Source organism: Triturus cristatus, chromosome 3_1 (genome assembly GCF_964204655.1).
Source record: "Triturus cristatus chromosome 3_1, aTriCri1.1, whole genome shotgun sequence".
NCBI classification, from domain to species: Eukaryota; Metazoa; Chordata; class Amphibia; order Caudata; family Salamandridae; genus Triturus; species Triturus cristatus.
This window is the reverse complement of record NC_140583.1, coordinates 923575257-923601639: the sequence shown is the minus strand read 5'-3', so window position 1 is coordinate 923601639 and position 26383 is coordinate 923575257. Positions and strand designations below refer to the sequence as shown.

Here is a 26383-nt window from a genome sequence, read left to right as displayed (position 1 = left end):
GGTTTCACACACGTTATAGTTAGGAATTAGCAGTTAAAAAACCTTGCATATTCACTTAAAAAACCATAGGTTTCACACATGTTATAGTTAGGTGGATATTTCACTCGTAAAAAAACAATGAAATTCCCCCGTTATAGTTAGTTCAGATAACTATAACTCGCGCGGCCGCCACTCTATCACAAGGATGATGTCATGAGTGACGCCACTGACCATGTCATGAGTGATGTAATACGTGACGTCATCAGCAGTGGATTGCGGGCGCGCGAGTTATAGTTATCTGAACTAACTATAACGGGGGAATTTCATTGTTTTTTTTACGAGTGAAATATCCACCTAACTATAACGTGTGAAACCTATGGTTTTTTAAGTAAATATATATATATATATATATATATATATATATATATATATATATATATATATAAAAATTTTAAACACAGGCAACGTGTTTTAGGTAGCATCAGCAAAACAAAGGAGGATACACAATCACAACTACAATTTGTATTAACACCACATGCAAAGACGCAAAGCACACAATACACAGAAGCCACCACCTAACCACAAAAAAACAGAAGTAATGTGTGTCTACCATTACCAACCTCCATGCTGTAGCTTACCAAGAGTTAACGCTTGCCCTAGTAGGCAATAAGGTGGCCGGGTGACACAGCCAACATGCGTGGGGATTTGGCTTGGGATAGGTCTTCCCTGTGGTAGATCTTTGACGAGAAAGCTTGATATGGAGTTTTGAACATAAAGGGGTCCTGGTGCTTCATTGACACCCACCCATCTGGGAACCCTAGACACAATCCTGGTGGACCACATGTAGGTGATGGCGAGACACAAGCTGGTGGTAAGCAGGATCACAAAACCTTGCTTATAACAAAACAATAACACGAAAACGCTTAACACAAGACAGTAAAGAAACAGAAATCATGACAGATTTACACAGAAAGAAAATTAACCGGTTGACAAAATACCACTAATAAGGTTTGATCTATGTAGTGGATAGTAAGTGGGGACAGTGCTTAATTTGCTAAAGAATGAGTGCCGGTCACCAAAGCTGTTCCTAGTTGCCCGACGTTGGCGCTATTAAATTCAATTCAGTGCAGCGATTATCAAGGCTTTATAGTCTTTAATCCACCTCATGCCTCTCTAATCCACTACCAGGGCACTTCTTACCCTTTTCTCAAAGGTGCATGTTCCTGCTTTCTAGGCAGTTTTTCTGTGTGCTCTTCCTCTTTTTGTGTTTTTCCTCTCTAGCACTCAGGAAAAGTGTTCTGAAAAAAATTTAGCGCTAGTCCCCAAAAATGAGTGACGGTGGCTCCGACAGAAAACCACTGGCTCAAATTAAGCACCGACTGGGCACCAGCAAGACAGATCCATAACTGATATCGTAACCAAATTGAAGCTTATGTGCGAGTTATAACAAGAGTCTCAAATAAAATGAATTTTCGAAAGTGTGACATAAACAAGACTCAAACATGAATTAATTAACCAACGCATGTTAAAATAAGAAAACATTCTGACTCAGAAAATCACCACCAGATGAGTCAGTTGCAAGCAATTTCTGATCATGTTCTCATATATTAAATGCCAGCGTTTTACACACTTCTACTCTGGCTTGACAGAGGGCCAGGGGCCATCACGTCGGCCATTACAACTAAATTAACTTTTCAAGCTCATGCCCATCGACAACTACCATAAATTTGCTCTTCTAGACAAGTACTGACAGTACAGAGTCATCAAACCCTTCAATCACTAACGCGGGCACATAAATGGTCTATTTTTTTTATTGAGCACACATTACTCAACTTGCCTGTTATGCCTAAGAAATGAAAATATACAAATGTATAAAGAATAAAAATTGCAGTGCATCCAGAAAGACGTGCGATCTGCAAACGCATACAACATGTGGGACAGACATGACACACGTGCAACCCACAGGTTTAATATATAAGTGAGGATTGCAGGGACTGGCAATGGTCAGCCAGAAGGCAGTTGGAGACTCATAAGTATCTTCCAGGTGGATATTGCAGGATATTTCAGGAACACAAAACCACTGGACAGTCTTAAGGTTGTGAGCATAAACACGGCCATGGCCTGTGGAGAGTTTTACCCAAGACAAACGTTGGTCTACAAGAGTAGACCTTGTTTCTCAATTTGCCATTCATCCCACTACCCTTTCTTGCTCCCTCTTTGGAAATATCTTTCCACCTTCCCAGGGTGTTCACAAAGGATTGACTCTCTGATCTTAAACATAAGATGGCGAAAAAGTGAAACAGTTTCCAACACTCCTGAAACTGATCTTCTAGAACAAAACACTCTTCAAACCCTCATCAAACCAGCGCTACAGTTCTGCTTATCCATAAAAACACTTCCTTACTCTACAGGTGAGAAGACTCAAGACGTACCAACGACACTGTAAGTTGCCCTTAAAGGCTACTAGTTTGCAGGTGTTTAAAAGATTGGACTGAGCTTGTCAGTCAATGATTCCATTTACAACTTAGTATAGTAAAACAAAATAATCTCACTGGCTCTGTGTACTGTCCTGCCACTTCAAAACCTTCAATCGCTCTCCATGGCATCTCACCACAATACTTTGTTCATGCCACTGCGGACAGGTACACGCGTATTCTTCGAACTAACGCCCTGCTTTCCAACTATTTTTTGTTTTTAAAACACCTATGCACCTGAGGCCATATTATGTAAAGTGCCTCGCAGGCGCAACAGGCATAAGCACCCGCTTTTTGTACCCCCGGCAACTTTGGCATTCCAGAAATTGGCCGCAGACACTCGTGCCACCCCTTCTGTAATATAGATATTATCAGTGCCATGTACCGCTGGCGCTATCCTAAAGGAGCATTTCCTTATTTCCATGGGAGCAAGGCCACTTGTGGTAACTGTCTCTCTTGAAAGTGCACATCAGGTCCCATCGGCATCGCGAAAGGCAGACTGGCTGCTTCAATCGGTCGCTCTATCTTTCACTAAAGTGCTGCCCTCAGGTTTAGTGTAATGTCAGAGCTGCCCTTGGGCAGTACATAATCAGTACTAGTGTGCACTGTCCCCGTTTGCACCCAGCACACCTACTTAAATGTGTGTGGCAACACAACCAGGGACAATGCACTATTACTGCAACGGTGACTTTGTTTCTTAACTGACAACCTTTACTTACCCATACTCCATACTAAATTCTCTACAATCTGTATTGTACGACCTCAATTCAAAGTCGGTTCCCACAGAAATGTCCAACTTCCTCATAACTGCCCATCATGGCTACTTCTCTATATTCATCATCCTTTACCTTTCAGCTGCATTTAACTCTCGTTGTCACTGGTGCGGTGCTTGGAAAAATCTGTGAACTCAACTCCTTTCATCCCTCTAGATCACCACCCACTTTATCATCCCCATAAAACTTATCCTTTCATCTCTTTAAAGATGAGATATAGATCTTCATTCCATCCCTCATATCAACTCGGGAATCAAACTGTCTCATAGCTAGACGGTACAGGGCCCTCTATCCACCAGTACTTAACAGCCTCACACCAATCCCCAATATTTAATGTGTCAAAGCTGAAATCATACAAATACACGCACACAAATACACACAAACACAATTTCACACACTATCACACACACACACACCACCACATCCCCATTCATGTCATTTGAAGAACTAGTACCCCTTCACTGCAACACCCTTCCCATTAGATTTCAGACTCGATCCCGATTCCCTATATTCAAGACAGCCCTCAAGGCCCACTTCTGTACCATTGCAGTGGACCCTCCTTAACGACCATCACCTCCCGCTGGTTCTCAACTCTGGATCTCTTCAAGCTATATTTTATATATCACAAATATAACAGAATATGCAAGGTCATTGTATTGTCACGATCCCTCACCTATGCTCTTCACCACATAGCTATCTATATTCCCACTCTAGACTAGATTCTACTCTCCTGCCACAGTATTATACACAATGTCCTGGCTTAAAAGGCTTCTTTCTCAAATACATACAGAATGCACCCACTCACAGTTCTGTTCGTTTTCCACAAAGTTATCTTTTAAGGAAGTCTCTTCCCTTTATTCAGCCCATTGGATTATCGGATTTAAATATCAATTTTAACACCTCATGAGGACCAAGTTACCCCTGCTAAAACGTCAAGAGAACATTTTTGGAGGGGAAAGTACAAGTATTTTTAGAGCTGATGGCAGCTTTTTCTATTTGAACACTCCCCCCACTAGCAATAAAGCTATTTTTTTTTGCAAACTGGCACCCATGTGTTAGTGTCTCCTACAGTGGCCTTAATGTAGTACCAGCCTAAAAACAACCCTTCAACAGGCAGTCAGAAGTCTTTCTTTTACATTGTTATGTTGGCTCGAAAGAACACCCAGCAAATGACAATGACAAGTGTGCCACCATAATGAATTAGAGGATGTTGCCAGTGTCCACAACAATGCTTTGTTTGTTCCAATCTGTAGGAATATGAATGAGCCAATTGGAACCAACTAAAGGACTCTTAAAAAAAGGGTTATTTTTCTAGAGAAGAGAAACAAGCCTTTAACAAACTGCACGTCAATGAATAGTTATTTCACATGGATTGCCCAAGGCAACAGTGAGCAGAATATATTAATGACACAATTAAGAAAAAAAGCAATTGCTCTCACCTTAGTAAGTGTGTACAATTTTTTATCTTCTAATGTGGAAAACACAAAAGGGAAAAAACGAACAAAAAACACTCAGTCTGAATGTGGCAACCACTTACTTGCAATAAAAACAAGCATTTGCAATGCAACAGGTCTCACATTTGCGAGAGTTTAAGCTACTAGCATTGCAAATGACAATGTCTTTTATTTGTTTTAAAACCAAAACATAAATAAAAGACAATGTAATTTACAATGCGAATAGCTCAAACTCGCGTAAATGCGAGACCTATTGCATTGCAAAGGCTTGTTTTTAACACGCCCGGGCCGATTTTTAATCCCAAGCCAACCCTGCACATGGGCACGCGCACCTTAGCCGAGAGAGGAGACAACGCGTGACTATCAGCTCTCCCAGGAAGCTGTCAAAGCGGTAGGTAGGGCCACAAAGAAAATGATGATGGTCAAAGCGGCACTTCCCAGGAGGAGTTACGATTCTCTCACGGCTGTAGTTGATTAACTCTCAGTTATAACAATTTGTTTCCGTCTCTCTATCAAGGGATGTTTTTGAAACAAATTGATTCCAACGCTTTTTATTTCACCTCATCGAATGTTATTGAATGGTTCTGTACCCACCCTGTCCCTGTGTATTCTTAACCATGATTCAGGCAGACATTTTCTAGATGAAACGTCATCACTTTTCAAGCGGACTGGGACCTTTGGTGGGGGATGGGCCTGCGTCTCGTGTAGTATTCCGTCAGACTGCCCTATCCATATCAGGGGGAACCAGAAGGCACTGCCCTGGGGCTCCGAGTCGAGTATTTATTTAGGATCGCGAGAGCGTGTCTAGATAATCAGAAACAGACATTTGCCCTCAAGACAGCCAATCACATGTTTCTGTCAGTTTTGGGCGCAGTGCTGTGGGGTCCCAATCCTGATGGGCTATTTCACAAAGCCGCTTTAAGAGATCCGTAGAATTGCATCAGAATATGGGCGGCGTTCTTATAAAGCTTTGTTCAGTTTACCACGGAAAAAAACACAAAGTTGTAATAACTAGCCCTGGAACAGTCTCCCTTCTTGGCATATAAAGAGTGGTATCCATTCATGGGATCTATGAGAAAGCCACTGAATGCATGAGCGCTGGAGGCAAATGCAGCAGTAAGCAAGGTGGGCGGGGCCTAATGCCGACAGGGCGGACACCAACCCCGCTTCCAAGGAACCCGGACACAGAAGCAAAGACAATAGATCTCGCCGAGGCGAAGCAGCGCATGCAACGCTGCATTCGCAGGCGAGGCCTAATGATAGATACATATAAAATTAACCATTGCATATACATTTAATAGAACAGGAAGGGTGCTTCTTAGAAAGCAGGTATAATTAAAACAGGTATGGAAATGCTTTAGCTTAAATGCACATCACAGTAAAATATGACTGGTGCAAAAAATGACCTTGGGGACTGGGAAACATAGCATCAATATACAGGGATGACTAAAACAGTAAAGGCTAAAGGATGGAAAAAAAATTATTGGTAAAGTATTGGCTCACCAACCCAACCACTGAAGTGAATTGCTTTTTAGGCAGCTGTAAATATATGATCAGGAAAAAAAAGGCCATCCCCCGAAGTGCAAAAGAGGCAAATCACTGAAGTGCCCATTGCACCATGCTGGATAGGCAGAAGGAAAATGCGTATAATAGTTGAAGAGACAAACGGATGATGATGTATCTTAATTAATCGAAAGTTGGTTCTAGGCCAGATTTTACAAAAGTTACTTCCGATTAATTTTCTGCTGAATAGCTGTACTTGTGGGAGAGACCAGTAGTGCTGTAGAGACTACTGTACCACTCCATATGTGAAGAACCTCAATAAATTGCAGAATAAGTTTCAAATAGCCAGCAACGTGGCCTACAAGACCAATCAGCAGGATAAAGAAATTGGAGACTACCTGTTAGACTGGAATAACGTCCCGCAGACTCACCATTGCATTTGGTAGTTACATTTACGAATCATGCCCTTTACGTGGCTTGCTGGACATGCCAGTGAGAAAAAGTTAAAAACAACAGGGTTTGGTTTGCCAATCTGATGCCCACGATTCAAAAAGATAATAGGGAGGAGCTGCTCTGGGTTCTAGCTGTTGGAAGCTTAAATAAGGTACCAGTTGAACGGAGTAGGAAGCAAACTACCAAACCTCTTTAGAGATTCTGAAAAGGTCACTGGTCTACTGTGCCTGCGGGTCTCGTAGAGCTATCCCATGGTAAATCAATTTCATTTATCAGTCATCAACCTTATTTTTGTTCACTCTCACTCATGTAATGGCTGGAACACGAGTGAAATTCACACAGGCGAAAACACACACTTAACTCGCATAATACAATTAAACCTTAATGTGCCATGTGGCCCTCAGATGTTGTACGAAGGCTTCCTTTAAGAAAGCTACTGGCACACAAAAAATAATCGTAGCTAAATTCAACGTAAGCTGACCTACTCTATTTTCTCAACACAGTTTTGTGGTGGCATGCTAACTTCTATGTGGGACTATTTTAAAAAAGAGCTAGTGAATCATTTCCACCTCCACATTTTTCTTTGCTTCATGTCTTAGGATACCGTCAGAACTAAGAAGTACTTGTGTGCAGTTTACCACGGGTAGTCATCATCTCTCCTACATAAACTAAATCTGTAGGATTCCCCACCAATTCTAACTACATTTACACAGCTTCCAATAGATAAGGAGTAAACCAGAGATGAAAGGAGATGCTGCACTAGAAGAATGCATTTTTCTACAGAAAAAAAAAACCTGTTTTCCCTCACATGTCATAGACCAACTCTAATTCTAAACAGAATTAAGCCAATTACTCATTACATTTCATGGAGCTATAGAGCAAAGGATTAAGGCAACCTAAAAAGGGGGCTTTGCCAACAATGTGCATCATGACCAGTGCTCGGGCTTAACTTTTAGGTTTAAAAAATCCTTCGTAGCAGACCCACAATATTAGACTGTTTGGTGATTCCAATGAGTAGATGTAGAAGTGATTTTTTTTTTTTTAATCATCAAACGTACCCGAAGATGGCAGACAACATCTAAGTGCTATTCAATGGGTACCATATAACTTAACCACTGTGGACTGAGAAGATGCTCTACCCGTTTAAAAAATCTAGTCCCATTCAGTACTTCAAGCTTTCAAGATTTCCGCTCCGATTAACTAGTTTAGAGGCTGACACCACAAATTTTCGCTAATGAATAATAACTCAGGCCATAGGCTGCTGGCCTATTGTCTTCCTTCCTCCACCACCTTGGACTGCTGTAGTCCTCCAGTCACCCCTCAGCCACTTGACACCCACGAGTCTCACTACTGGCTTGGAGGACAATTACAGAGAAAGTAGGTGATAGATACATGGCATTGTACTGCACAATGTAAGTCTGCCGCAAGACCATCTGATTCTGCCTGTCGCACTGCTCTGCACCAGGAGGACCACTACTAGCATGTGCCATAGTAATCAAGCACTAATGAACTTCTAAAATGTTTTTAAGTTCCCAGGACGTGTGATCTAATTTTAACTAATGTATAGGTTTAAAAATATGATCTAGGATGAACATTTCGCCTGCGTTTTACAGTGCTACTGACCTGCCATATGTTACTCAATAAGATATGTCTAACAGTTACAGAAGTAGAGGTCAGAAAATCTGTGGCACACAGAATGCTACCATCAACTAATATCTAGGGCACAGAAGAAGGATGGACTGTATTCCTCTTCCCAGGGGAAGCCTACTTTGAATTGGTGTAGGAGGTGGTGGCCTTAACAAATAACTATGCTATGGGACTAATCTCTCAAGCAGGTAAACATGATAGGCTATAGGACAGCGAATGTCCTGTACACCTGATCAAGTGCAGATTTTAATAGTGGTGTAATTATTGCACGTTTAATGTCACATGAACTCTACATTCCTTTAGTGAGGGGTTAATGCTGCAGCACGATGAAGGTAATCTCCAATTTCTAAATCTTAAGGGTTTTTAGACGGCATGGCTAAAAATGATATTTATAAGAGCTGCTTCTATTGATACATAAATTTGATTGTGCTGGAGAGACACGAGTAACAAATTTACTGTGAATTTCAGAGAGGACATTATTATAGAAGGGGTGGGAGAGCAGTGAAAGAGGTTGGACACATATTGGTTTTCGTAACAGTAATACTTTGCGTAAATATTCTACATACATATAAACAATTGAAGACACTCTCACAAGGAGAAGGAGCTGCTGGAAACTACAGGTTGATTAGTCGTACCAAGGAAACATACTTTTTGGTAGACATTTAAAGCCATTACATTCCTTTGAAACATTTTTTCTTTAGGAGGCTTTATATAAAAAGGGAGCTTGTAAAGGGTTTGGGTTTGTTTCTCATGGTATATCTCCGACAATAATTCATAAAGGTTTTTATCCTGTGAGTTGGACATTGTCAGGAACAAGACACACTAACTCACTACAGAAAGAAACTTTTTGAATTAAGCCCTTCATGTTTTAATAGCCAAAGGGTTTTTCTCCGCATTTCCTGGCAAACGCATGCTGTAATAACTTTCTGGGTAAAATAGTTCCTAGTATCGAATTGCACAAAGTGGCACTTTCATGGAAGACTTGAGGAAATTAGGCAAGAGTGGGGAAAACTGTTCCTCTTGTAGAAGTGGCCAAAAGGAGGATGCAAACAGGCTCAGCCAACACCATCTACCAAGTTTCCGAAAGAAGGGACCATGGGTAAAGAAGTGAAAATGGCACAGTCGAATTACTGCACTGCCTTAAAGCAAAAGTAGCTACAGCTCTGCCACAATTCGAGAAAGACCACAGGCACCTTTGCTAGTCTATATTTCGAAATTACGACACAAATGCACTTTTGTGGATGTGATATCATCTTTATACCGGCACTGGACACTGAATGTGTCATAAAGAGCACAACCTAAAAAAACTCAAGGCGCGGTTATTCATCAGTAGTAAAACCATCGTTTATTATGGAAGAACCCCAAAAATTAGGTCAACTGTAGAAATATGTTTAAGTCAAAATATATATATATTTATTAATATTATTTTTTTTTTAGCTATGAAGCATAATCGACTGCATGAGTTTCACTGCTCCAAATGTAATACTGTACGAAGAAACAGAAGAAGCGAACGTCTGCACAGAATAAGAAGGCTTTTCTAAAACTATCGGATTTTAAAACGTTTCCCATGTATAACCACGAAAGGGAAAGTCAGAGCTCCGCTTTTTTCTAACACCCTCATCTGGAAGAAAATTAGCCACTTCATTAGACAACACTCTCATGCTTGTTATGAAACATGCCTAAAGGTGCAACGTTAAAAAAAAATGTAACTATGAAGTATTAATTAAATACATGTAGTGTCCGCCGACAAGCTTGTGGATGCTATAGGTAGTTGACTTTAGGTACAAGCCCACCCTCTGTTCTTCTTCCGTGATCTAAAAGACAAAGCAGTAAAGGTCCCCCTGAAATACAGATTATTGTGCATAGTTACAGCACAAGGGAGGGGTCTGATAAGGAGCAAGGGAACAAGGAGAGAGGTCGGTCTTGAAGAGAGTTGCTGTAGTCGAAAGGTTCAAAGAGTTAAAGTGCTGTGTTATTTTGCTACAGTTATTTATAGAGCACGCCTACACTCTTAAGATTTATTGGAACAGATATTCTCCAGGTTAGAGAAATAACTAGCATTGAAAATGCAATAGGTTCCGCCTTTGATTAAGTTAAAGCCATTTGCTTTGCTAATGGTATAGTATAGCAAAGCAAATGGCTTTAACTTAATTAACAGGCGAGACCTATTGCATTTTTACCCCTTAGCATCACTAAAGCAAAGACCGCTGTCACTGTCCGGAGACTACAGCAGAGGCTCTAAGTGTGATGGACTAGTGTAAGTGCAGCTCTTGGTGTGATGTCCCTTACTGCAGGGACCACATCCTGTGCGCAGTGACTGTAGCAGGGGCTAGCTCCCAGTGTGATGGGCCTTGAGTGAGCGCAGCTGGCAGTGTGCTTCTGTTGCAGTAAAAGCAAGCTCCCGGTGGAATATTGCCGGGGAAAGACTAGCACCCAGTGTGATGTCATTGCATTAAAGGCTAGCTCCCTTGCGCGGTCACTGCGGTATGAACACAGTGTGGTGCAGGTCACATTGTAAAGAAACAGTGCAGTGAAAGAGGTAGGAAATGCCAACGTGCAGTCACTGCACGAGGGAGGCGGGGGGTCTGTTTCCAGCCTAATGCCACCGACATGAGACAAGCTTCAAGAAGCGTCACCCGATGGAAACCCATTGGCCTTGGCTTCAACCTGCAATATTAATAATAATAAAGCAAGTATGTTTCGGTTTGTAAATAAAGCCAAAAATGCAGCAGTAGTGTTTTTTTAAAAAAAAAAAAAAAAAAAAGAGGAGCCGTTCAGTAAATGGTATCTAACCCCAAGCAGCCATCATCATCAGACTCGTGAGAAAGGATGATATTCTCCTCTTAAATTTAAAAAGTACTCTGAGCACTGAGGGCAGCCCCTGTAGGTTAGTTACACATAAAAAACAATTGACCCAGATACAACCCCTCCCTCGCACTTGGGAAGGCCGGCATTCCATTACCTGGATATATATGGAATATGGAAAATGCTTGTTTTATTAGCGTTTTTAGTGTATCTGTGGGTTATCGGTCATTTGGTGATTTCTGACTCCTCGCGATGAACTGACCTGAGGCCATGTTGTTATTTTTAGCCTGGTGAGTGGAGGGGTGCTGCCCATAAGGGCTCTGGACAGGACTCAGCAGGGCTAAGAGCAGACACCATGAAGTGGCAGTCAGTGTAGGCCGCTCCGAGTGGGTAATTTTTGTGGTCACTGTAGTCATTGAATGTCTGTATGAATTATTATTACTACAATATACTACGCAACAATACTATTATTTTTTACCGGAGTTTTATATAGCGCAAACTTGACCTGATATTTTTAATATCAACAAAGAAAATAAAAATTCTGTCAGTAATATGATATGACAATAATGTTTTCATTATGATAGTACGAATGCTAGCATTATTAACATTATTAATGTTAACAGCACGTTTATAAGCATAATATGCCCCCAGAGATGCTACTCACATGTACCGTCTCCATGGAGAGTTCCTGCTCGCTGTCCTGGCTCTCCCTGTTGTTTTCTTCCTTTTTGGAGCTCCCCCCGCAGCTTGGGGAGCTGCTGCTTTCTTTTTGCATCCAGGAGGCGGGGAGGGGCTGAGGATCCCCATAGAGTGGTGACAAGGGTGCAGGGACTCGGAGGAACTGATCGGACTGGGTCCAGCCAGGGGATAAGGACACTAAAGGGGGAGGGGCGCTGGCTGGCGGTGGGACAGTGGGAACTGTGCTGGGACAGTGGACTGGGAAAGGGCCGTGCACATTTGGGGCATTGTGTAAACTTTGCTGGGGCGGCGGGAACTGTTCGTGTGCCAGGACGGCACAGATATTTCCAAGTAGATGGAAAATGAACGACCTGTTGGGCCGGGTGGAGGGAAAGGCAGACTGCAGAGGCAGAAGGAAATCACTGCCGGAGAAAGGGGGCAGTGCCGGGACACGGAAACGGCAGGCAGCAGGCCATTCCGGACGAGCGCAGTTCATGGATAGACAGGGCAATGACACGGGATGTGACTGGACAGAGTTAGGATTGTCCAGAGTACCAGGGAAGTGGGGAGGTTTTGTCCGGGCAGTGTGAAGACTATGCCTTGGTAGTCACCACCATCATGGCGCTGACTCAGTGATCGTTTGATGCCCTGTCAAGGCGCTATATGCCGAGGTGTGCGTCGGTATATTTCAGTCCACACCGATATCTGCACAATTCCGTAACTGTTATTTTATGAGTAGATCACTTTATAAAAGACCATGCGCGCATTTTGACTGTGTTACCATGCCACGGTGTATATAAGTGGATTCCTGCTGTAGCTCAGCAGGCAAGGGTGGCACTGGAGGCTAGGTAAGAGTTTACGTGTAAGGTACCAGAAAGGATGAGCTGAATGGATTGACCGGTGGTATTCTGCTTCAGTCAGATTGTGCCTCCTGATGTCCCGGGTGGCTTGGGCGTGTCCGTGCATTCGCTGTACGTGCCGGAGTGTGCACACTTGGGTCGAATTCAGTTTGTGGCGCGTGCATACACCCGCCACGGCGCCCAGGTGTCTGTGTTGTGGCTATAACCCCTAATGGGCTTCTCTGTGTATGTCTATTGGAGCCAGGCGGGTGTATGAGGGCGACTGATAATGACCGTGCAGGAATATGGTGCTTATGTGAAGTGCTCCGAAAGCTTCAGGTCAAGTTTGCGCTATATAAAGGTTAAGATGTTAAGAAAAACAAAGTAAGAAAAAGCAGCTACGCAAGCCATGCACACCTTGGAAGGATGCCCATAGATGCGGAAATCCTACTAAAACAAGCCCGTAACCATATGAAGAGCATTCTCACAGCGCCCAATCAGAGAGCCGGACTGGCGCATGCAAGGCAGTGTGACAATGCTTCCGATAAGAAACTTTGTCACGACAGCCGTAATGCAGGCGAACCAGTCCGGATGGACCGGACAGAAAAGCGAAAAGGAGGCACCCCAGAAACCTTATTTCCAAAGGCAGCCCACCGTTTAACATAAACAGTGACGCAAGCCAATGGAAATAAGGGGCGGGGATTCAAGCCCTTTTCTCAAAGTCCTCATCTGCAATAAATCTCGGAGTGAGCTGCGCATGTGCGCAGCAACGCTAGCCGAGACCTAAAAACGGTTGATACGGTCCGTGCACTTTTCACTGTAGGTACAAATGTGTGAGGGGAGGCTCTTGAAAATGTGTGGAAGCTTTCATAACAGTGCACACAGCACAGAAATCACAATTGGCAGGCCTACCATCCTCTCCTACAGCTTAGCTCAAAGTAGCAAATATATATATATATATATATATATCTTATATCTTTAGAGAACACACCTAAAAGGCAGAGGAACTCATTTGGTTTACTAAATCACTCATCATCATGAGTTCTGTTACAGTTTTAAAAATGAAATGAAGCTATTCTGATAAGGCAGGATTTACTAATGTGTACAAGTATCCACCGTGTGATTATTAGAAATGGGGGCACTGCTTTTCAAGAATTTTTGGAGTCCCTTCCGACACCTATTCCTGGCTAGGATATAAATAACAAAAGAGGTTAGTGATTACCCATTACAGAGTGGCTTACTGCTGCTCTTTTTTTTCTGCTTAAAAAAAAAAGCAGTTTTCAGTATAATGCTTCTTTTGGCCAGAGCCTGGTGCCCCTACTGGGATCACTTGAGGCCGCATGGGACAGGGGGTAGTTTGAAGATCCCTGCTTTAGCGTGTACATTATAAGCATCAATCATAGTTCCCCCTCTGAAGGTTCAGGGAGTTTGGTGGAATGGGACCTGGACGTAAATTCATCTCTAAATTGTCTGGCCGGGGGTATTTAAACTGAATAGTGGAGCCTCTTGGAAGGCATATTCTATTGTCCAAGGCCACTAGGCCATCAGCAATCTTTCCATCAGCTAATATTAACTCGCTAAAAATCAAAGCATGGTGCTTGGCCTGGGTATCTCCTTGCATAAGTGATTTCTTCTCTGATATCAGATCTACACCCTCTTACGTGGTGGGTCCAGTGAACTGCCTTGTTGATCAGGGACTCCTCGCCTTCATAACTGGAGGAACGGGAAAGCTTTGGGACATTTATCAAGTGGATCTTTCCAGGCCATGGCAGGTTAGGGCCAAGATTAGTAGTGATGGACGTCCCCTTTGTCTGAGGTGCGTGTTCAGTTGCAACATGGAATGGCTTATCAGGGAATCCCTTTCTGCTTTTGTACAGCCAAGTACTAAAGCCTGAGCAGGGGAAGCTGTGCCTCCCAGGCGGCCACCTCTGAAATCCTGTAGGTTGTGCAAGTTAAAGTAGGGCCAAGGCTGCGAATTGAGGTGGGCCTGTTCTAGGTTTATCGTGTTTCTGTTGGCTAAAGTGTTGATTTCAAATTAATGAAAGGTTCAAAAGACTCAGAAAGCACACAAAGAACATGTAAGCATTCAGGGTTTTTAAAAGGAAAAAAAAAGTTTGATTATTCACTTCCCACCCCTCTTATTCCTCTAACATTGTGGGTGAACACATTAATTGTTTGAATGCAGTGACGATCGATTGAAAAACTGTTTGAAATTCACCTAGTCTTTTGAAGAAGTCTTTAAAATGGATAAGAGCAAGCAAGATGGGTTTGGTTAACAAATCTACAATTGCTTAAGAGCATGATGCACTAACCCACCCATGTAGTTGCTGAAACATAATCCTGTCTTCCCTGCTTGTCCATTGGCTTCGATGCTGCTCAAAATGCTTACTGAAGATTTTATTTTAAAAAATCCCATTGTTAATTTGTGGCTTCAGCACTAACTTGCTACATTTGAGCTGATTAAACAAAAAAAACAAAATGTAAGGAAGGAGAACTGAACACCCAACCAACACCACTACTCAACCTGCAGCTCAGAAGTTAATCTAAGCACTACGGCTGGGGCCACAAGAGAAATCCTGCACAGTTCTGGATCTACTGTAATTGACCTACCTCAATTACTGCAGCATAGAGTGTGGCAGTAATTTAAGTAAAATGATCCCTGCTTTTACCTATTCTTGGCAGGAGTCAATTGTTCTACCATTTTGCTTAATGGATGTTTGTGTTGGCTTAATTTTTTTTCTATTTAGTAAGTATATGTTTTGAGTATTTTTAGATTTACCTTTGAAAACCCCATAATCAATAGTTTATCTACATTTGACCCCTTAACTCATTTAGGACCTGATTACCAGCACCCTGGATGGGTACTCTAGATTTATTGCAATTGATAAAATCCGATACCCCTGGGTTCAGATTTTACGTACTTTAACTTCTTGGACAATAACATGACCAGCTCTCAGGAATTCCAATACCTTGGACTTACAGGAGGTACCAGGAGGGCTTCTTGGTCCCCAAGGTCCCTCTGGAGTAAAGAGGACTTCATCCCCCAACCAGTAGTGCACCATTTCTCCACGCAAGTAAAGGTCTTTGACTGGTGAGCAGGAATTAGAAGTTTCACAGTTCCAGATGAAGTCCAACCTGTGTCCTTTTATTGAAGCGGCCTGTTCTGTGGACAAAGACAATTTCACTCCAATTGATTTATTCAAAATCTCTTCATAGAGGTTGATTTTCTCAGCAAGACAGTCCTTCAGCCCCAATCAATTTTGAAAAATTAAGTACGTTTTTGTGTCTTACCCCCCCCCCGATGGGCATTATTTACAAGTCAATAGCGTCCTCTTACTGTTCTTGAGGCCCTAGCATGGTGAACACCATTTTGCTCTGCTACCCTAAGGAGGAGATAGATTTTTCTTATGCAGCGCATGCTATAGACCAGTGACAACCCCATCTTGTGCTGGACCACTTTGCAGCCTGTTGCAAACATTTGCAGAGCGAAATAAACATAACTTTGGATGAGTCTTTGGTGTTCTACAAAGGAAGGCTGCTGTTCAAGCAGTATATAAAAGCGTGCTTGGTATGAAATTGTACCTACTTTGTAAAAGCTCTACAGCCTACGTATATAGACAAGAAGTACTCCAGCATTTCAGCACCAGATTGAAACATTATCTACCCATAAATACATATTTGTAAAGCACAAACTTATCACCCCTTAAGGTTTCAAGGCGATGGGGGGCCGTCAAGAAGATTAAGTGAGCTATTGCCCAGAGTCACATAGTGCAGAGCTGAAGTGCCACCGGCGCTGGGTATCAAACCATGAGCCCCGTGCTCCGAAGTCAGCTGCCCGGCCAGAAAAATTGTCTGGGATCTTGTGAGTCCCTACTGAATAAGCAGAGATTATATATATATATATATTCACTGAAAAAACCATAGGTTTCACACACGTTATAGTTAGGAATTAGCATTTAAAAAACCTTGCAAATTCACTTAAAAAACCATAGGTTTCACACATGTTATAGTTAGCTGTACATTTCACTCGTAAAAAACCAATGAAATTCCACGTTATAGTTAGATCAGGTAACTATAACTTGCGCGCCCACAATAAACTGCTGATGACGTCACATATTACATCACTCATGACATGGTCAGTGACATCACTCATGACATCAATGATGACATCTGAAATTACACATTGTGGATTGCGGTCGCGCAAGTTATAGTTACCTGATCTAACTATAACGTGGAATTTCATTGGTTTTTTACGAGTGAAATGTACAGCTAACTATAACATGTGTGAAACCTATGGTTTTTTAAGTGAATTTGCAAGGTTTTTTAAATGCTAATTCCTAACTATAACGTGTGTGAAACCTATGGTTTTTTCAGTGAATTTGTATGGTTTTTTAAATGCTAAGTTATGTATTTATTTTTTTTTCTGGTTTTTCACTGTGCGCACACCCTGCGCGCACGGTGCGCTTCGCGCGCCGAGCACACACGTTGCGCAGTCCATGCCGTGCGCGCCTCGCCTTTTTTTACACATTAATATTTGTTTTTTTCTCCCTTGTGGGTCCTTTAATTTATTTAATAAATGTGATTGTTACTTCTTTTTTTTCTTTTTATTTTTTTTCACCGTACGCGTAAGGTAAGCTTACCGTACGCGCACTCCGCGATTTTTTTTTAAAATTATTAAATGAATTTTTCATACTTTTTGGTCCTTCGTGAACCCCCTGACGAACGCTAGGGGGTCTGCAACTCTCTTCGTTGCCCCCTTTTCACGTTATCCACCTTAGTTTCTCAGTGCGAGAGACAGAAAATGGCGGCCGACACTTCCTGATTTCGACCGATTCGAATGTTTACGGTCCTGTAACCACCAATCAGAATTGAGCTCGCGTACGGTAAGCTTACGGTAAGCGCACGGAGCGCGCTTACAGATATATATATTGATTTAAATGCTATTTTCTCAGGACCTACTGAACAGATTTACACCAGACCTACAAAAGGCACATCCTTGACCTGAGGACTACCTCTCTGCCAAATTTCAAGTAATTCTGTTCAGCCGTTCGGGCTGTAGCTGTGTCTAAAGGTCCTATGGAAAAATGCATGGGGAAAACGCGTTTTGGGACCCCCCTTTTTTCTCAGCCCCCGCTTGACGAATCCCCCCCGAGACTTTCAGGGTAGGAGCGGAGCGTAGCGCCCCATTAGTTTTGAAAATTTCGCGAGGATTCGTCGACCGGCGCCAAAGTTATTCCAAATAGAATGTTGCGGATTTCCTATGGAAACAGGGTCCTAACTATAACTACCTACTGGCGACCGCCAGTAGGTAATATATATATATATTATATTTATATATTTCAATTTCTACATTGAAATTCCACTCATGAAGTTTTTTTTTTCCTGTGGCCACAACTGCTTGTGGTACAATTAGAGGCAACACAATAGGGTTTCCAGTGGAGAGGATTAATAGGAAGCTTGCAAAAGGGCAGTGCATTGCTTTATGTGATGAGAACTGCTAGTCCTCAAATTTCTAGATTCCACCAAACATGACAAGACAACATCCTTAGCCTTAGTGCATGATCAGATGGCTGAAGTGCAGTAGCCTAATTGTATCCTGCACTACAACAGATACATGGGTGGGGTTCACAAGCATAACCAGATGCTTCAGCCCTACAATACTATACACAAAAACTGTATTTGGTAAAAGATGATGGCTGAGCATCTTGTGCAAATGGTAACATAAAATATACATGTTATTTATGTCATTCAGCTCCTGGATCATCTGCAAAGCTAATTTAGTTGGAGCTGCAGCTGTTCCAACAGAGTTGGAGTGTATTTCAAGGTTGGTTGGGATATTATCCTGAACTTCTTCCTCCAAGAGAGAAGAAACACCAAACTTGCCAGAGATGTCAAGTCTGTGCCAAAAAAGGAATCAGACGAGAGACCAATGACTAATGTCCCTAGTGGCCCTATGACACCACAATGTTTTGACTCAAACTAAGGAGAACTTTTCATAAACTCTGATAAAGGAAGTTTTGTCAAAGTATATTTAGGCACTAAGCCTTTACAAACTTTAGAAAATGGGAACACATTTGCCTTGTTTGAATTCTGCTTGCCATGTTCATCACCCATCAAAACGTAAGGGATGTTCGGGTCCGCTTTATGACAAGAGTATTACAGTCAAAGCATTGCACATAACGGAGGACAGGACATAAGTCACATTGTCACCAAGTACCTCATGCCCCAAATCCTAAAGCCCTAGTAAGTTCTGAAGTATTCTTTAGGCAACGGAGGCCACTCTGCCCCACCAGGTTTATCTTAGGCTTAAATGTAGACATGCTCACTCTATGACAAATATGGACCACTAGGCATACTCAGAAGCCTCCCAACTGGCATCCACATACTGGAAAGAGTTAGACAGGGACGTAGCTCAGTCAAAAATGTTTGGGCGGGGTGAAAAAGATTTTCCAGCTAGCAACATGGCGGACCCAACTGAAAAGAATAGCAAATGTCTAAGGTCACTGAACAGGAATATAGGACAAGCTTAGGGACATTAGCGTTAAGTTATTTAGTAAAGCAAGGACATTCTTGGTAGCAATAATATAGTCTTAAGTCCCACACAAGTTAGCATAGAATTTAAAGTGTCTACTATGTATTTGCAAACTGCAGTATCATATAACTAACGTTTGCTAGCATCTGTTGAAAAGGAAAGATAGGACACTTATAACGGGAAACAAACCACATTTACCTGAAAAATGGATTTCAGTGTTTTAAGTTTTATCCTAGACCCAGGACACTGCATCGCAAAAGGACAAAAATGTTAAATGAAAAAACGAAGACTTTAAAAGGGATTATTTTTTTTAATTGTCTCTTGTTTGTGCAACCTTTTTTGATGCCACTTTAGCACTGTTTACACCAGGCGCAACAATATTTTTTGGTGCCCCCCCCCATGACCTTCTCTACAGATTTCCTCACTACAACCATCCAACATTGCCCTTACATTCTAACTTCTACCATGCAGTTTGCATGCAGCTCTTTAATGACAGTTCATAGGTCACTGCGGTATATTACTTAGGATTGGTATTTATGAACAGCAAGTAACAAAAGGATCTCTGTGACAAAAACAGAAACCCACTTAGCTATCCACATAAATACAGTTCTGGGATCTGCATGGTAGATGTTCTTTGCAGAAGGCAATCAAAACTGCCACTAGACAAAATCCTGATCTCTCTCCAGCAGGAACATAACTTTTAATCACTAGTGTTATCTCATATTTATTGTTGTCTGAATCCTGCTGAAGCACACAAGGAACTCAGCTGCAGCAGAAGCTTTTCTAACACAATGCCCCCCCCAACCCAGCACCACCCAACTCCGTGCCAGATGCTCATTGCACTAAATGGTGGCTTTGTCCAATGCCCAACTGTTACTCACCCAAAACGTGAAGCGCAACTTTTAAACTACAAATGCACGTTCCCAGAATCATGTAAGAATTCAGTTTTTACTATCTGATTTTCTTACAGTGCTGCTGATAATTGACAGACTCTTCAAAGCACTTGTTGGTAAGAAAATACATACATGAAACTCATACATCAGAGTTTCCGAACAAGTTGAGTGCATGTAGCCTTACGGCTAGAGCGGCTGACCTCAAAGCTGGGGAATACGGTAAAAAATACACACCTGAAAAGCGTCAGCCTCCCCTACCTGCCTGGTTCACCTGCCTTCTCACAAGCAAACACAGCACACACTTGAATAGAATTCTAATTGTAGGTAAAATCACTGGCATGCAGATACAGCGTATGTTACCATGCTACTCAAGCACTGGGCCCAGAATGCAGTACCACACCCTGCAAAAAGGTGCAAAGAGGAGTGGATTCCATTGCGATCTCTTACTCACATTGACATAAAAACCTCAAACTTTTCTTAAACTTATGCATTTTCCTCTCATTTCTATAATGGGAACTTCTGGAATCTGCAAGAATCCACATAAATGTGAGGGAAGCCTGTGATCTTAGGGAAAGTGTGTGGTTCGTAGGGCATTGTGGGTAAGAAAACATGAAATCCACGCAAGGTACCCTCAATGCAAAATCAGAGGTTTATTTTTTCTTTTCTTTTTTTAAATATTTAGGAAATGTTGACATTCAAGCACTGTGTTTTGGGATGCTGGGCCCACCCTCACAAGTGGGGTATTTTAATCCGGAGACATGTGGGAATGCTAGGTGGTAGAAAGTGTGTTGATCCCTGAATTTCTCTTGAAGAGATATTAGGAAAACGTGTGTTTTTCCACCAAATTTTGCAGCAGCTTCTGAATGAGGAGGAGAAGGTCAGAATGGAGAAGGTCAGAGTGGAGTTGAAAAATGTTAAACTGTTAGTGTTGCATTTTGGGATCTTTCTTGACATTCCACCCAAACAAGTAGGGTAGCTCTTTTATTGGTAGACGTGTGGGAATGTGGAGTGGTAGGAAATATCTGTATCCATACAGTTCCCAGAGCATCTCTAACAAAAAAATATAAGTAAACTGGGAGTCTTTAGGCAAAGTTTAAGGTTTGCAGGAAATTCTGGGGGGAAAGGGGAGAAAAAAATAAAACGTTGCGGGATCCACACAAGTCACACCACCATGTACTTTTCAGTGTGTCTAGTTTTCAAAAAAGTCTGTGTTTGGGAAGTTTTTCTGGGTGATATTGTAGGGTGAAATGTGATGTCTTCAGGTCTCTTTTAGGATTTTTTTGTATTGCAGGTGCTAGGCCCAGCCACACAACTGTGGTACCGTATTGCAGGTGCTAGGCCCAGCCACACAATTGGGGTACAGTTTTTAATCAGGAGACATATGGGAACGCAGAAAAGTAGAACAATTATTACCAATTGAATTCCTTTGCATTTTTGGCTTCCAAATGTAAGCAAGTGCAAACGAAAAAAGGCATGTAGCAAAATGGAATCTGAATCAGGATAGTACGGGTAAGGCCAAATTACGAGGTGCATAAATAACTGCTATTCCTAAACTGAGTATCTTATGTACATTTCATGGGTTTGCTTCATATCCATGTTTCCTTCATTAAATTTTACCATATGCATGATTTGTAGACAATGAAAAATTATAAACTGTAGTTCAGTTGTTAGCCTTGTGTATTGATTTTTTTTTTTTTTTTAAGAACCTACAACCCTTAAATTTCCTTGCGACATAACATGACATGTATTTGTAACGCGCATGTTCACCTAAGGGTATGTTGGCGCTGAGTAACAGATGTTTATTGTTACCCAACTCAATGGTACTCATTTTATCGACCTCAGAAGGATGAAAGGCTGATTGGACCCGCTGTGATTTGAACCTGTGACCCAGGCCCCTGCAGTGGACGCATTAGTCCACTGATCCACCAGACCCTACCAGACAGGTCTATCAGACGTACCTGTAGAATGCTTTTGTAAATCTGCCATCAAGAAAAAAGAATGACAGATGAAACGTTGTCACCGCTGGTTTTTCTTTTCCAAATAATTTTCAATGTTTTTTTTTTATTTCAACAAATACATTATTTGGGAATACCTTGAGGAATCTACACTAATGATTACTTGTTGAATTCAGAATGTGGTCTCCTTTTCATAAATACATAACTTTACAGGCTCAACCATGGGTTTCTCATCTGTTTCCAGCACAAACTGAAAGTAAGGTAAACCCACTAAAATAAAGAAAAAAAACGGACTGCTTCTAAGAAAAATGCAAAAACTGTGGTACAAAATGTGTTTATGATACAACTACTTGTTTCTGAAAGCTGCGATTCTAGCACAGCACAACTTGCGTTGATGTCATTTTTAGAAAAAAAGATTGTGTCCCAGAAGCACCTATTTCCCCATTTTCCCCACAAAAACACAATTTAGCTATATTTGGACTCTTTTTTTCGGTTCCCTCCAGTGAAATTTACAAACCTTGGTTACTTTTAGAATCCCCAGGATGTTGAGAAAAAAAAAAAGAAAGCCAATTTTAAGTGGATACCTTTTTGTGTAAAAAAAGTTATGAAGGTTTAAGCGCAACCTGCCCCAAACATCCAAAAACAGGTTAACACCAGGGCGGGAAAGGCTTAGTAGCCAAGTAACTAAACAATTCAAGAGCATGGAGTCATAATTGGAATGGCCGGGTCATGGATGGGTTCGACATGTTGAAGGAAAAGCAGACTGATGAAATGAAAATCAACCAGACAATAGATGGGCCAGTTCCATTAAAATTGTATTTCACAACGAATATATGGGCAGTAGCCATATACATTCTGCAGTAATTTTATTAAAGTTACACTAAATATTTCAGAATTACATCATCATGTCAAACTCATAATTTTTTTACAGGGGTCACTTATCAACTCTTTTATAGATTATGTAACTTTCTGTACAAAGATCTTACCACCAGAGATAATATTCCTGTGATGATAGCTTATCCTTGCGCAAAACAAGCCCATTCTGGCGAGTAATCCTGCACACTGGCCACGTCTTACCTATGGAACTCCCTTTCGACTAACATCAAGACCACAAAAATCAGTCTGCCATTAATGAGCCTATGTAAGGTTCATCCATTCAATTAAACGTTGCTCCATCTGCACATCTAGTCACAGTCAACTAAAAATCACACCATTGAGCAACCTAAACAACCCAACACCCCTTTATCTACCATCTTCAAAAGCCATCCAGAAGCATCTGCTTTGAAAATATATCCACAATGGAACATTCGCATTCATGAACTGTGCCTCTGAGAACTGCAGAGACACACCCACATGTTCTGCAGCATGAAACAAATAATGGCAATGCCAATAGGAGTGGTGTGGCCTGCCACCCACTTTTTGCCAGTCATCAAATTTTGGGAAAACAAGGTATATAGCACTTATGAATTTTAGGGCTCATAGGATAAAAAGATAAGCTGTCGAGCCCTGGGCAAAAGTTTTCAAATTATTACAGGCCAACTCAATCTTTTACTCTTCTGATGCCAATACATTTAGGATCATTAAATTGGCCATTAATTACGGTGGTGAGAAACAGCAACAACTTTGGTATATATTTTGTGTCAGATAAAAAAAATCTCTATTATTAAAACACTTTCTTTTTGATACTTTGTTAAAAATATAGTTATGCTACTAATAAACACGAACAAGGCTTCTTTCTGACATCTAAGCCATTTTTTGGGCCACCCAAAACGTCACCACTCTACGAAAATGTATCTCCTGTTAAAAGTCCTAATCGTCCCTTGTAAACCATCTATCTCTTCTTCTACACCAAAGAAAATCATCTAAACAGTTTGTGTCATCTTTGGACCTAAAGGTTGAACCCTTTGATAAATTTGTGAGTCACGTGCATTTGGAAACAGAAATGTAGCAAGACCGTGACAGAAGAACATTAAACTATGAGTGAACAACAATCATGGTGGAGACTATACATATGACAGAAAACGGGTAGATTGTGGCATCACGGCAGTGTATATCTGACGTCAAATTATGTATTTGTATGGTATGTGTTATTTAAGATGATTTTGAACAAGTATTTAGCAAAGAGCATGCAGTGTGTTGGGCCATTTGGGAAACTTCCCAAAATGTTTTAAAATGTGAAGGCACGGTTTATCTCTTACCAATTTCGACACCTCGTCAGGGGTAGTAAGAGCTATATAAAGCAATTACAAATGCAATATAAAATCAAGAGATTGAACTACCAGAATTAACTTTATTTTCGGAAACGCACTGATTATTGGGGTTAAGTTTTAAATTGCGGGTTTAGTGTGCTGTAACATACACTGTACGTGCACCATTTAAAGTCAACAGTTCAAAAGACATTCCCAAAAGTGAAATCGATGGCCTAACGAATCGGAAACTAAGTGTCCTTTGAAAATAGCTAACATGTACTGCCCTGTCCCACCAATGTGTCGAAAGAAATTAAGGAGCCCGGGAGTCTCAGACTGTGCTCCATTGTGATGTGTATCACTCAGCAGGAGGGACTGGACTTAACCTGAAAGCATAAATCGAGTTCACAGGCAACTTTGCATAACAAAGGGTGGCAAACACCAGTGATCAGTGGGACATTTACGCATGTGTAAAGCGCATCAATCCCAATAAATTAAGCTTTTTTGCTGAGCAGCCTTAAAAGTTTCCAGTAAAAAAAATCCGAGATGTTAATAGCTCTTAAAATTGTGTCTTCACATGGGGAGAAAAGCACGGTTCTGAACGCAGGCACCGTAATGGACAACATCTGCAACCACGTCTGCCTTGTGGGTTTGAGAAGATCAGATCTTACATTCCAGGCTTTGAAGTGAAGGAAACTGTAACAAGGGAGAGGGCGGGTGCTGCCTGCAATGTGTGCAAGCCAGGAATCCTGCCTGGGAAAGGATTCAGCCAAAACATCAGTTAGCCCCAAAAGTATGTGATGTGTTCAGGGACTCTAGCGCTCTCTGCGAGGATCACGATGCTACCCCTCATTTTCGAATACACGCTAAAACGAATCTACAAAGAATGCTGACATTTCCGATATAATTACTATCACACTTCAGAGTCCTGTGTCGGTGCAATACAAATATAGCTGCAGGAAAAAAATCCATCAGGGATGGCAGGTTTTTACAGGTCTGGGAATCTTTACAATCACGGCTTACAACACTATAAACAGTGCGCGCCCCGAACACTGCAGTGCCCACTTTGCCATCCGCCAACAAAAGCAATAACAAATGATGCACAGCGGCCAACAGAAAGAAATGCTACACATCCTAGTTTTAACGTTCTCGGGCAGACTGAGGTTTGTTGATAAACAATAAAAATGAAAATATATAGTTTGTTTTGTCAGTGGTACTTAACCAAATGAATGCGATGCACGGAAGCAAGGGCGAGAACTAAAAGCAAATGAGCATTTAATTATGAACATTGACCCTACCTACACTTTTCACGTTATCTGTGCTTACTGTGGGCGCTCCTATAGTATCAAATCCTCCATTTACATTAACTCTCGGGTCTCTTGAGTACTGTACGTGCCAGCCCTCCCAGATCAAGCAGGACTTTCAGGAACATGGGCCTTACCTCCAGTCTCCCCACAGAAGCTCTTAAACATCCGATTGACTCTATATTTTCCTTCCGACTACAACTAACTTCAATATGCGAAGGCGAGGGGAGGTAGGCACTCAGAAGGTTTGGTTTTAAAATGATTGACAGGCTAAGAGGCGGAACTAGGAGGTTCTTTGCGGCTGTACCACCAAAGACATCCTACGATTGGTTAGAAAAAAATGACACGCCTCGAAAAAGATGGTGCACCAATTTTCACAGGAACCTCCTCTGCTGCGGCACCGGAAAGGACAGCCCCATCTGCTCCGGAAGAAATCGCCCAGCCTCATGTGAGCCGCTGCTGTTGGTGGAATTTGATGAGTTTTATTTGTGCATTGTAATCTTTGTTAATTCAATGCGTGATTACTGTTTAATGTCGCTTGTAATTTTTCCCGGGGTCTTATTGCAATTTTTGAGATCCGATTTGAGACCGAGCGTCTCTTATTTTCGTAAAAAGGGGAAAAGATGAGGCGTTACGGACAGGGCTGGCGACTTAAAACTGTGGGCCTGGGTTCGAGTCTCGGCGTTGGTTCAACAGTCCTGTGATTCTGAGCAAATTAATTTTTCCGAGCCTGAAAAATGAATACGACCATCTGCATACCTGCCAACTCACAGGTTGCCACCAATGACAACGATTTTGGCCCCCTTCACACGGTCATCCGGCGAGGAGCCGGAATCACATGGTGGCAGGGAAAACGAGCTGAAAACCTCTGTAAACTGTGGATTTCCAGCTCGTTTTCGGAGGCTGTA

At 41.8% G+C, this 26383-nt stretch overlaps 1 protein-coding gene across 2 annotated transcripts in view; it reads right to left on the bottom strand.

Moving 5' to 3' along the window:
• Nucleotides 1-25756, bottom strand: part of ACVR1 (activin A receptor type 1) — a 318170-nt gene extending 292414 nt beyond the window's left edge. The window contains exon 1 of one of the 2 annotated variants that reach the window (XM_085645512.1): nucleotides 25613-25756. The gene's annotated coding sequence lies outside the window, so the exon portion shown is untranslated. The remainder of the gene's footprint in view (nucleotides 1-25612) is intronic. The other variant, XM_085645514.1, reaches the window with a different exon arrangement.
• Nucleotides 25757-26383: the final 627 nt, after the last annotated feature.